This window comes from Diceros bicornis, chromosome 3 (genome assembly GCF_020826845.1).
Source record: "Diceros bicornis minor isolate mBicDic1 chromosome 3, mDicBic1.mat.cur, whole genome shotgun sequence".
Lineage (NCBI taxonomy): Eukaryota > Metazoa > Chordata > Mammalia > Perissodactyla > Rhinocerotidae > Diceros > Diceros bicornis.
This window is the reverse complement of record NC_080742.1, coordinates 93,338,497-93,352,382: the sequence shown is the minus strand read 5'-3', so window position 1 is coordinate 93,352,382 and position 13,886 is coordinate 93,338,497. Positions and strand designations below refer to the sequence as shown.

Genomic DNA, 13,886 nt, shown 5'->3' with positions numbered 1-13,886 from the left:
CTAATAGCAAAAATAATATTTAAGAATATTTATCATCATTCATCTGTGATATCACGACCTTCAAAATATTTATAAGAGAGTTTAATATCTTAGTTCTTCTTGGCTCCGCATTGAACATCTGTAGTTTATTTTTGCCATAACTTCGCTCTGGGACCCTTTACAATCTGAGACTCCTTTTTTCTGCATAACTCATAACTATATTAAGGGCATTAATACAGGTCAGGTACTGCGGCAACACTACAAGATGGCTAAGAATTTGGCCTTTGTAGTCAAAGATTTATGTTTGATCTAGGGCAAGTTATTTAAGCTCTTAGTTCATGTCCTCACCGGTAAAATGAAAATATAATAATAATAATAATAATAATAATGACAATATCAGCCACCTGATAGTATTGGGGTATGGAATAAATACCATAATACATAAAACACTCAGCACAGTTCCTAAGCATATAGAAAGATGAATACAAATATAGAAATAAGACATGGTCCCTGCCTCCATGAAGCTTTCACATTAGAAAGGAAACAAAATGATCACAAGTAATAATGTAAAGAAAGATTGTGTAATGGAAGGAAGATTTAGCAGCATTTTTAAATTTACGTATTTTACTAAATTAGATTCACAGTCCTTGTACATTTCTGTAAGTGCAACGCCTCATGCTTGCGTAGATATGTTTTATTAGGATTTGTTATACAATCTGATTATATTTTCTCACATTTTTAATACATTTGGAAATTAAATACAATTGCAAAATTATGTTGTCACCTGGGAAAGACTAAGGAAACAGGACATGAGGTTCTAAAAGACCTCCATGGTGGGGTCACTGGTGAATTTTCATATTACTTTATCTTCTCCATAATATTGTACAATCTTTGGCATTTCAAACTTTAAAAATATCACTCTACACTCTCTCTTCCACATTATTTGGAACATATTGAATAAGACTCCTGCCAGAACTGATTCTTAATAGATCCCCCCATGACATTTCTTCACCTACTGAAATAAATTGTTCTGTGTATTTCCTAATCAGTGAAATTTCAATTTTAACTAGTGTAGAAGGCAATATGGTTATGTAATAGTTACCATTGCTATGACAAATATTTTTCAAATGGTGTCTTATCAAAATTCAAAGAAAATAAGAGATCCTTATAATTAATCTCCTTTTAAATATCAAGTAAATGTAAATACTGTTTTTTGAAAGGGAAATTGAAAATAATTCAAAGTCATAGTGTGAAAAATGGAAGTAACATCTCCTCGCATTCTTTACTTTGCTGCCTTTGCGTCTCTTGTCTCACTCTGTGCACATGGTGACCTCTTTGCAACATTTGGTGCTGTTGATCACCTATACACTCTTTAAACTATCTCCTCCCTCAACATGTCTGATCTAGGGTCTCGTTACTCTTCTCTCTTTCTTTCACATCTTTTCAGTGGATACAGCCAAAAGCTCATTCTTCGGATCTTAGCTCGCTTCCCTATATAACCACATATAACCTTAGACCCCTTTGTGCAAATTAATAAAAACACTTTTTTTAGCCTCCAACACAATTTTTGTGTCGTGCCTATGACATCCCCAAGTCTCTATCACTTCAAACTCATTATTTCCTCCCAATTCAAACCATTTTGATACCATTTCTTCCATCCTCCCCCAAATAAAACATTTGTCTTCACCTACAAGTTTTAGATTTTTGCTTTGAATGATTTGCACATCCATCTTCAATCTATCTTTAAAATTACAATCACTACTTCACTCACTACCACTTAAGTTCATTTAAACCTTTGATCTTGGAATTTTGCCTGTGTAAGTGGTGAGATATGGAGACAACTTAATTTTTTATACTTTTTCTATTTACAGTCACACCATTTCCTATGTCCACTAATCTTCCACATGTATTCAGGTACATTCCCATTCAGTTTCTCTGTGCCAGTACCCTACTGTTTTATGTATTGAGAATTTATCATATGTTTTAATAGCTGATAGAGCTAGCCCTCCTTCATTGCTTCTCTTTGACAGAATTCCCCTGATTATTCTTGCAGACTTACTTTCCCATATAAACTCTAAAATAAGTGTCTCTAGTTCAAAAACACTAGTGATTTATTTTATTTCAGATTAACCTACCTACAGCTTAACATACGAAGAATTGACATCTTGATAACATTGAGTTTTCCTACTTGCAACCATAGGATTAATCACAAATAGTAGTAAATAACGGCTTTTTACTCTGAGATTATTATTAGCAGAAGATTCTTAAGGACCATTGCATTTTCAAACTCTCTCTAAATGTTTAGGTGACAAAAAAACCACTGTCACCATTTGCACAGAAATCATATAAATTCTTTATACACTTAAGCTAAACATCTCTCTATATTTTGTTCATATATATGACTTATCTGCTATATGACATTGTGAGCTCTCAGGAAAGAGTTGTACCCACTTCCTGAATTGAACTTGGCATGCAAAGTGGATTCATGTTGTTCTCAACCTAAGACAAATAATACAGTAATCACTTTGTGTTTACCTGAAGGCAATCCGCTTCTAAAATTGGGGTATTTGGGAAATCAGGAGAAGAGACATAAAAAGAGGAAACACTGGGAAAATTAGTTTGTTTATATCTTAAACAATGCCAAAAAGAATTCCTTTTTGTAATTTTTAGTTTCTTAGAGAGTTTAATTACACTAATGAGCATTACAGCATCCTAAGAAGGAGTTTAGTATTCAGAGTGTTCTGTATGTGAAACCCTAGAATATCATTCAGATATTGCAGAATTATAGACCTCTGACAACAGTTTGTAAAAAGCTGGCTAGTGCAACATATTGTTATTGATATTGTAAAGATCAACATAACATTTATTGATCAGCTGCTACATGTCGTGTACCGAGCTAAGTTTTGAAATGCAGAAATGAATAGGAAACAAGCCCCATGTTTTCTTCTGGGGCTCACAGTATGTGTGTATGGTATATATATATATATATATATATATATATATATATATATATATATATATATATAGTAAATACATTGTACACACAATGATAGTATGAAAAAGGTACAGAATACATACATATATACATACATACATCTATATGCATGTATATGTATATATGTGTGTGTATACATAGAAAGTACAAATATGAACAAGATACTGTAAACAAGTATTTTAGGGCTGGTAACTTTAGTCATCTCATCTTTTAAAATTCTGATTGCATGCCAAAAATATGAAAAAAAAAACCTTGGAAATAAAAACAGTGCTTTGTGAAGTCAATCAGTTATATAAATATTTTCTAATTTGGGTACTAATGAGAACACGAACTAAGATTATTAAAACACATTTTTAAGCAGCAGTACAATTTAATGTAAAAATGCAAATCACATATTTGCAGTATGTGAGTTCTAATAAAAAGAAAATATCCACATTTCTATTTCTGAACATGGCCAGGTATTCATGAGTGCCCTAGAATTGGCAAGCATTTCCTTCCACTTCAAAACTGACTACATGGAATGATGTCAATGAATAGTTGAGAGTCACCTGGACATTGAAATATCTCTTTAACGGGAGTTGTGTGGGAGAAATGAATGTGCCTAGGCTGCAGGGGTACAAGGAGAAAATGCTCTTAAAGATAAAAGATCCCTTAAGTGTGTTTAAGGTCATTTTATTCCCCAGAGAAACATGTTTCTGAAAGCATAATAATGGAAAAATATAAATCTATATAAATCATCATTTTACACACAGTTTTTCAGAAAATCATCAATAGCATAGAGTACAACGGCAGTAAATATTTACTTGTTTAATTCATTCATTCACAACGTTATTTAGTGTCTATTAGGTTCTAGGCATTATTGTAAGCACTAGTGATTCACTAGTAAATAAAACTAGGTATCTATCTCAATCTAAATTTTGTGTGGAAGGGCTCACACAGCAACCAATAAATTGATAATAAGCCAGATGTTGTGAGTTCTATGGAAAACATTAAGGCAATGTAAGAAGAAGGGTCATGGGGTGGCAAAAGCGGGAGTCCACATTTTTATATATAAGATGAACAGGGAAATGGCCTGATTTAAGGAAATATTTGAACAGATTGGAAAGAGGAGAGGGAAGAAGGCAGGTGGATAGTTTTAGGCAGAAGAAAGAGCAAGTTTGAGGTAGAACATGCCTACGAGGAAGGAGAGTGCTAGATGATGAGATCAGAGAGGAAATAGGGGAGCCAGACTATTTTAGACCATTGGGAACCATTGTAAGACCTGTGGTTTTTATTCTGAGGGAGACACTAAACAACTGGGGGGTTTTGAGTAGAGAAGAGACATAATCTGACTTATTATTAAAAGATCATTCTAGCTGATATATTGATGATAAGATATTGATATTAGAGGGGTGAAAGGATGGAAGCAGAGAAAACAGTAAATTATGGCAATAATTTAGATGGGAGACGATGGTTGTCTGGCCAATGGTGCTAGTGCAAAAGTAGTAATAAGTAATTAGATTCTGGATATATTTTGAAGGGAGAGATGACAGGATTTGCTGACGGGTTATATGCGACATGTTAGAGAAAATAAGAAGTAACGATGACTCCAGTATTTCTGACCAAAGCTAGAAGGTTGGAGTTGCCCATTACTGAGATGGGGAACTGTTAAGGGAAAAGTTTTGGGAGGGATCAGAAGGATTTCAATTTTTAGCACATTTCATTTGAGAATTTTAATCACTGAAATGGAGAAGATGCAGTTTGGACTTGAAAGTGTGAAGTTCAGGGATGAGTTCTGGGTAAAGATATATATTTTATCCTCAGAGTAGAGATGGTATTTATAGCCATGATCTGGAGCGAGATCCCCTATAGAATGATTTAGATAGAGAAGAGGTCTCAGGATGGAACTCTGCGGCACTCTCATATTTAGAAACACGCAAGTTCCAACCAAAGAGACAATGAAGAAGCGATAAGGAAGGAGTTCCAGAAGCCCAGTGAAAGTGTTCCAGGAAAGAGACTGGCAACTGAGTCAAATGTTGCTGATAGATCAATAAAGGAGGAATGTGAATTGCCTGTTGGATTTAACATGTGAAAATCATTGGTGACCTTGACAAGACCTATTCTGATAGATAGTGAAGACAACAGCTAAACTGGAGGTGTTCAAAACGTAACTGAGGAAGAGAAAGTACAGACAGTGAGTATAAATAACTCTCCAGAAGTTTTGCCCTAACGGGGTGCAGAGAAATAGGCAGGAACTTGAGCAATCTGTCAGGTCAAGGTCAAGGCACTTTTTTTTTTTAAATATTTGAAAGGAAAAATACCAGCATGTTAGTAAGGCAGTGGAAGTGATAGAGTAGAAAGGCATCATTGGAGAAACAGGAGAGAGAAGAGGCAATTGCTGTAGTGATATTTTGAGTGGATGAGTGAGGATGGTGCCCAGCACTAAGGGCCCATTTAAAATTAGTGGTCATGGAACACAAGGGAGACTGGTCATCAAAGGGGTCTTCTCTAGCCTGGCTGAGTTGCCTGCATGAAGGAATAGCTTGGGCAGGGACTGGATTTAATGTGAGTTGAGGTTTATCCAAGTGAGCGTGACAAGGGAAGAGAGAACACATCCAGGCCCAGCAGTATGTGATTCGAGGGAGAGCAAAGGACCATGACTTAAGGAGGCTGCAGTTTCCTTCAGGGGTGAGCCAGGACTCAGAGCCCAAAGATGAACAGAATGCTAAAGGTAGAGGGGATTTTGCTGATGACTATGATTTTAGCAATTTCGTGGGCAAATATTTCATAGTTTACTGCTATACTATTTATTATTCTATTCTACCAATATTAAAGCAATATTCCTAGAAATGCCCATACTTTCGGAGTGAAAAATAGTTGTGTATGTTTTTTAAATTGTAAAATAATATCTTTCAATTATTTGTGAGTCAGAATGCTAAGTGCAATTAAAGTGCAGAGAAGACAAAGGATTAATGGAACAGTGTGTGAATAATATCTAAAACCACCAAGAAAGGGCAAAAATTGAATTGTAAAATATGTGATAAAATAATTAAGATGTATAATTGAGGCTCATGGTTCTGCTAAATGTATTCATTTTTTAAAATGGCCATTATGTACTAACTTGTATTTATTTCATTTCTAAAATTAACATTGAGATCATTCTCTGTGGATATGTAACCAGAGGCTACATGCTCATGAATATTACAGCAGACATTCCTATTAGAGTAGAGCACACTAAATAATCCTTAAAATCTTATCCAAATCTATAATTCTATGATTATGATTTACTTTCAATGCCACGCCCTCTGTGAAGTTCCATCAAGAATGCTTTGAGAGTTTCTTAATGAGAATAAAGCACTTCCGTGCTGTAATAACACTTTTTCATCTCCCTCCAAAGGAATGTATGCCTTGTCTCATGGCTATTTTTGCAAGTGTCTTCGAAGGCAGTGTGAATTCATTCAACCCCAACATTTATTGACTGCTAGTTGCCACCTCATGTACTAGGCAGTGGGTATGAGATAATAGTTGACCTTTTGGAACATTTTCATCACCTTGGGCACAGTGCCAAGGGCTTTCTTTGCATTATTTCATTTAATCCTCACCATATCTTTATGAGATATGATACCATTTTAATCAGAATTTCACAAATGAGGAAATAGAGACATAAAGAGGTTAATTTACCCAAGGTCACACAAGTAGGTAGATGATCGAGCTCATATTCAAATCTGCTGTCTAGATCCTGAATCCAGGTTTTAAACTATTACGTTATAGTGATGAATAAGACCATCATGGCTCACATTAGCCCCCTCATCAATTTCGTCTTTTCTGTCTTTTACGTTTTTTCTTCTTTGATTGAATGTGTCCAAAAATTGTTTGAAAGAGCTCTTTTTGGGTTATAACTGTAGACACATTTATAAAAAGTGATGATGTTTATAGCTTAGGCTCATCATCTCAGAGCCTGTGTATTCTCTTTAATCACGATGCTTCTGATTGCTGATTATTTGATCTTCTGCCGGTTGCTGTTTCCTCTCATTATTACACAGCCTGCTGTATAGCCAGGCATTGTGCTTCTGTGTGTCCTTGTAGCATTTCACCCCACTTTAGCTTGTCATAAAGCAGCTGGTTTCCTCTCATCATCCACTTAACGTGCCCTGTAGAATTGTCTAACGAAGATTCTACATGATATTGTTACATTCTACTTACAATAACCTAAAACCTACATAGATATAAATTGAATATATGGATATACAGCAGAATTCATGCTATTTTTATTCTATAAACTATTTGTTCTGGAGCATGATGCTACATTGGTACGTGACCCCAAGGAGTTTAAGACATTGGCCTACTGCTTGATTTATCCATAACTTCCATAAATTTTAGATAATCCAACAACAAATTTCAGTGCCACAATGCCAATGAAATGGTTTTCAAAAAATGCGTCAGTGGTAGCAAATTTGCTTTATATACAGGCCTTAGCAACTACCACTTGTACCTGGTTATGTTAAAAAGGATGACTACAAATCAATACCCAATAGAACAGCAAATGTCAACTGCACTTCAAGAACAGCTGTTGGACCAGGTTATGACCAGAGCTATGTCCAGAAACAAACTTTGATATGTGTATATGAAATTAAGAAACCACTCTACCATTGGCATTACAGGAAAATTAGATATACATAGAAAGACTAGGTTTAGTAAGCAACTATTTTGGATGTCTTTGATGTTATGAGAACAGGTGGTAGTTTAGGGAATGCCTGGCAGGTATCCTGAATATAGGCATTTTTGTAGCTTGGTGAGTAGATTTCTACCTACCATTTGCAGAAGTGCTCCTACCAAAGGCTTTTGTATAAGCAAATTGTATGAGATACTTAAATATATGAGATACCATCGTTTTGCTCTGTGGATCAGTGGCCACTGGAGGTATGAGAATTAATGTATCCAAATCTTTCTGAAAGTCTAATATTTCTTTTAAAGAATAATACTGTTCCTGATCATCATAATCCCATGTACCAACATTATTATATATATTTTTGCAGATATGACTTCATACAACTTTGTACATTCATACAACTTGATAACTAAATCATTAATATGTTTGGATGATTGCTTTGAGAGATTTTGATGATTCTTACATTTTAAAATAGCAGAGTTTTTAGGAATAATGCCAGTAAAACAAATACCATATAGTATGTTTCTTGATAACACTGATCTATAATCAATTAATTTTTAAAATTTATTTTAAGTCAATTAATATTGTTACATTCTTGAAGGTGATTATATAATTGAATATGCTGTTATCCATTCCACTGGTGTGCTGGAGCCAACTCATATCAGTGGTTGAGAGCTGGTAGCTAAATTTTCAGGAATTTGCAGGCCAGTTAAATGTATCCATCATTAAAAATTACATTTTACTATTATCTATGTCCTTGAGGTTATTTACAACTATTGTATCTGCGTGGTGGAGATGCTACATGACAATGTGTCATTGCACATTTCTTCTCCACTCCAGGGTCAGTAATGTCACACTGGTAATCAGAAATCTGCCATGGTGGGAGTATTTACATTACACAAATCAGGAAATGCTACAAGTAAGGGCTTTTAAATTTTGGAAGGAGGACCCAGTTGTTAAACATTTATCAATATACTATTGCCTATTATGTATAACATATCCTCTCTTCATTTATTAGAATAAGTATATCAGATGTGAGGACACAAAATTGCAGAGGATTAGTTATTTTAAGCGTCTATGAACCATTAGTGGCTATTGAAAGGTGGGCTATTGAACATTTTCTCAATGGTGATTATTCTTTTTTCCTTTTTTCTCCCCAAAGTCCCAGTGCAGAGTTGTATGTCCTAGTTGTAGGTCCTTCTATTTCTCCTATGTGGGATGCCGCCTCAGCATGGCTTGATGAGCAGTGGGTAGGTCCACGCCCAGGATATGAACCAGCGAACCCTGGGCCAAGGAAGCGGAGTGTACGAACTTAACCACTACACCACCAGGCCAGCCCTCTCAACGGTTAACTAATACTATAAGAACTCACTTTTTACGTCAATTGTTGATAAAATAGCTTTTAAAATTCAGGTGATTTTTAAGTTGCTGACACAAGAAAAAATGTTTAATGTATTTACTCAAGGATGTAGATATGCCAATAATAATAACCGTGTGTCTGTAAAACACTCGTCAGAAAATAAGTTCTATAATAGACTAATAGAGGTGCAAACTACAAATAGCTCTATGAAAGCCCAGAGAGGGAGGGCTTAGTTACCCAGGCTGGGCTGGAAATGCCTGCGAAGGCTTCACATGGTAAGTGACACTTAAGAGGTTGTTAGGATAAACAAAATTTCAAAAGAAGGAAAAAAGAAGAGAAAGGCATTACAAATGAGAAACAGCAAGATTAGGGATACAGAGATGAGGAAATATAAAGGCACTAGTTGGTTGTGATTTTTTTCGTTCCATTGAGCACCCACCACATGCCAGACATTGATCTTTGCTCTGTGAGGAACTCAGGGAGCTGGAGCATTGAGGTGGTGGAGGTGGTGGCCGTGAGGATTGGCAGATTAGGCTCTACCAGTAGATTCAAGTCGTATTTTTAAAAGATGTTCAATATCATTGTTTTAAAAGTGCAACAACAGAGTTTTGACTTTCGGAACAGCGCCAGGCTTCTCCTTTCAGATGCGAGACTGATATTTAAATGTTTTTCTTAATTCAACCCTCCATCCTGACCCCCGTCTCTATCCCTAACAAGGGAGCCTCAGAAACCTGAAGGGCTTGCTCAGCACTACCCAGATATGCAAACCAGCTGCCTCCTTCCCATCTGCAATCTGGTTACTAACTGACTGGCCTAATTTAGGGCTGCCCCCAGGCACACATTTTTAAAATTAATCATTATAGATCAATGTTATCAAGAAATATACTATATGATATTGATTTCATCAGTATTATTTCTAAAAACTCTACTTTAAAATGTTGTAAGAATCATCAGAATCCCTCGAGATAATCATCCAACCATATTAACACTCTAATTCTGGAGTATGAATGTACAAAGAAGGCACAGCTCTCAGGGAGAAAGATTCTGACAGCACCACCAGTCAGAGACCAACATGTCCGTGCCCACATGCACAGTGCTAATAAACAAGGCAAATATGCCCACACAAATGAGGGAGAAAGATGAAACGGGAGGTTTTGACCTGCAGTAGGCAGCAGTCCTGGTCTGGGCTGGTCAGGATATCTTTGTACTGACTGTCAGAGTGCAGCCTTCCCACACACTTTAACCTAGGGGATTGAGTTTTGACTTTGAAGTTGAATTCTCACATTGGTTCTTATCTGTTCCCAACTATCTTTTTGCACCAGAAAGTAGGAATTCGGAGTTTTTTCATTTACTACGAGTAATCTCTGGAATGGCTGAATTCTTGGGAATTGGAGCAACACATGGCTCATACATATGGTGCAGAGACCTGGGCACACACAACCGCAAACACTGCAGCTTCTCCAAAGAGCAGCAGAAGGCAGGAAAGCAGACAGATAAGCCCTGTGTGGTGCCTTTGGTACCACTTGATCCAAAGGCAGGAGCGCAAGCACTAACAAATATCCGTGGGGAATTCCTCCATGCCAGCCCTGCCAGTTCTTCTGTGAGCCTCTCGTTTTCTGTTTTCTGGAGCCTGTTCTCTCATGGATACTCTCCTCCTGGGCATCCATCTCATCCCAGCTGCCACAGGGATCCCCAGCCCAGAATGAACTCTCTCTGCGGGAACCTGGGAGGCTTCCAAGCCACGGAGATTTTCCATCCTGCTGAACAGCATTGGCACCGGCTTTCTTTTCTCATCCAGATTTCACGACAGCCGGATTTGAGTTGGCACAATTGACTGAAGCAGGCATCCTGGGCTCTGAAGTAGAGACCCTCCCTTTCTTGGTTATGGTAAATGTGTTGGAAGAGATGGAAAAACAAACATAAATGTTGAAGAAAGACGGAAACAGTGTTTCTTCTACCTAATAAACTAAATGTGAAAATCATGCTAACTGTTCTACATTCTATGCATTGACACTCATATACGGCAGCCAAATAAGCGGGGGTTTGATTAAGATTCTACAAAGAGAGATTTCACCACATCTATTTTTAGAGTCAGATATCCTTGGCCATTCTCTCAATTATTTTGCACATCTTGGCATCCAAGGACATAGTTTAAGCTACAAATTCACAGACTATTTTGAAACTTTTATAAGTCACAAGCAGTTGCTTTGAAGAATTTAGTTTTGCTTCTATGATTAAGGCCTTATTCTATGGGACTGCCATCATTGAGAGTTGGAGGATGGAGTTTTGTTGTATTTATTAACTAAATACTTTTCATGCTCTACGCTCTTTGATAGGAGCTGTGGTATAATGGAGGGCAGACAGGCATGGTCATTGCTATTAGAGGACTTACAGTCTAGTGGGGAGATAAACATCTGTCAAATAATATTATAAACGCTACAATCTGTGTGTTATGAATAATAATATGAGGCACCATAAGAATGTATAGCAGGCATCCTGAAAAATAAACATTTGAATTGAGTTCTAAATGAAAAATATAAGTAAGCTGACTAAACTAGGTGAAGTTAAAAGCATTCTTCGTAGAAGGAACAACTTTTGTCAAGACTCTGTAGCGCTTTCTGGAAAATGAAAAAAAGAAAAAGGTCAATATGGGTGGAACACAGAGGGAGAAGAAGACATGTGGGTAAATGAAGCCACAGAGTTCGGTAGATGTTAAACTTTATAGCATTGTTCTCCTTCCTGGCACACAGCTAGAATATATTCCTCAGTCTCATCTGCCATTAGACTGAGTTCTGGCCAAAGTAATGTGAATGCAAATGGCACGTGCTCCTTCTAGAGGAGGTTCATAAAAACTCTCTTGTGCAATGTTCCCCTCTTTCTCTCCCTTACCTTCCACTTGGACACTGAGGAACAAAGAGAGAACTCGGGTTCCCTGTGAGACACAGAGGAACGCCTCCTGCAAACCAGGAGCACACATTCGAATGTTGAGTGAGAAATAAACTGACACTGTATTGTTCTATTATATATTTGGAGATTTGTTTTTCACAGCAGCTCGTGTTGCCCTCATTAATATACCCGTTGTGTAGTAAACGTACTTCCACTCCACTTGCAATCACATTCTTACAACAATGCTCATATGGCTCAAAAAAAATAACGTTCTAGAAAACATTCCAACAGCTTTCTAAAAATGGAATGGGAGGGCTCATGAGGATGTGAACTAAAGTAACAGGAAATATTCAAGGAAAGGTTCTGTGGCAACCTAACAGGGATACTGAGGAAGCAGGAACGATATTGAAAAAGGTGACTGTGATTGTTCATTTTATGCGTCAACTTGACTGGGCTAAGGGATGCCCAGACAGCTGGTAAAACATTGTTTCTGGGTGGGTCTGTGAGAGTGTTTCTGGAATAGATTAGCACCTGAATTGGTAGGTTGAGTAAAGATCATCAGCTCCAATGCAGAAGGGCATCATCCAATTCCTTGAGGCCTCAATAGAACACAAAGGCAGAGGAAGGGTGAATTTGCTCCCCCTGTCTGAGCTGGGACACCCATCTTCTCCTGCCCTTGGACATTGGCACTCCAGGTTCTCCAGTCTTTGGACTAGAACTGGCAATTACACCATTGGCTCCTGTGGTTCTCAGACATTCGGGTTTGAACTGAAACCACACCACTGGTTTCCCTGGGCCTCCAGTTTATAAAGGGCATATCACAGAAATTCTCAGCCTCCATAATCCTGTGAGCCAATCCTCAAAATAAACCTCTTCCTATATATCTATATATATATCCTATCGGTGTGTTTCTCTGAAGAACTGACAAATATAGTGACCTCAAAGAATTATGGTGAAATGGTATTTTATAATTGAACTATGAAAGGGTCATTATTGTAGATCATTAGAAATTATTAAATCCAGCAACTAAAACAAATGATTACATATCAGTTGCTATAAAAAAAGAACTCAAATGATTGCCAGTTCAAAATTACATAAACATATACATATAAACTATGTGTACATATGTACATACACTTCTGTACATGAACATATACATGTACATATACATAGAAATGAACATCTGTGGGAATTTTCTTCTGGTTAAAAGAAGAAAATTCTTTTCATACTTCATATTTCATACTTCATATTTCATACTTCAACGAATATATCTTGGAATGACATAAAAAAGATACTTTAAAATGCTTTTCTATTTCTACTCATGAAGATTTCATTCTCAGTATTCCAAAAATCAAGTAGTGGAATTAAAGAAAATTTCCCAATTTATAAACTGTAGAATGAGTGCTGCACTCTTACAATTACCTATTCTAAATTCATAATTTTAAGTTATATATGGCCTTTTGCATATCTTTAAAAACTTCAGGGCCGGCCCCGTGGCTTGGCAGTTAAGTGCGCGCGCTCCGCTGCTGGCGGCCCGGGTTCGGATCCCGGGCGCGCACCGACGCACCGCTTCTCTGGCCATGCTGAGGCCGCGTCTCACATACAGCAACTAGAAAGATGTGCAGCTATGACGTACAACTATCTACTGGGGCTTTGGGGGAAAAACTAACTAACTAACTAAATAAATAAAAATTATAAAAAAAAAAAACTTCAGAAAAATTCAGAAATATTTGAGCCTATCCTTAAGCAAGCTATAATAAATGATACACTACATCAAAATCTCTACCTATCGAAAATTTCTGGAGAGAGAATAGAGTGTCTAGCTCACATCTGGCTCCCTAGAGTATTCTATATAACAATTTGAACTACGGGCTTAACATAAAGCAAATATTTTGTAATACCATTAATATTTACTCACATACATATGTGTGTGTGTTTGTATAAAATATATAATTAGTCGGAGTTCTTCACAGAAAAATAACCATCTCATATATACACACACATACACACATACGGTG

The 13,886-nt window shown here is 36.8% G+C and overlaps 1 pseudogene; it reads right to left on the bottom strand.

Moving 5' to 3' along the window:
• Nucleotides 1-10,011: 10,011 nt before the first annotated feature.
• LOC131400505 (transmembrane protein 183A-like) lies at nucleotides 10,012-10,829 on the bottom strand (annotated as a pseudogene).
• Between the last annotated feature and the right edge of the window lie 3,057 nt (nucleotides 10,830-13,886).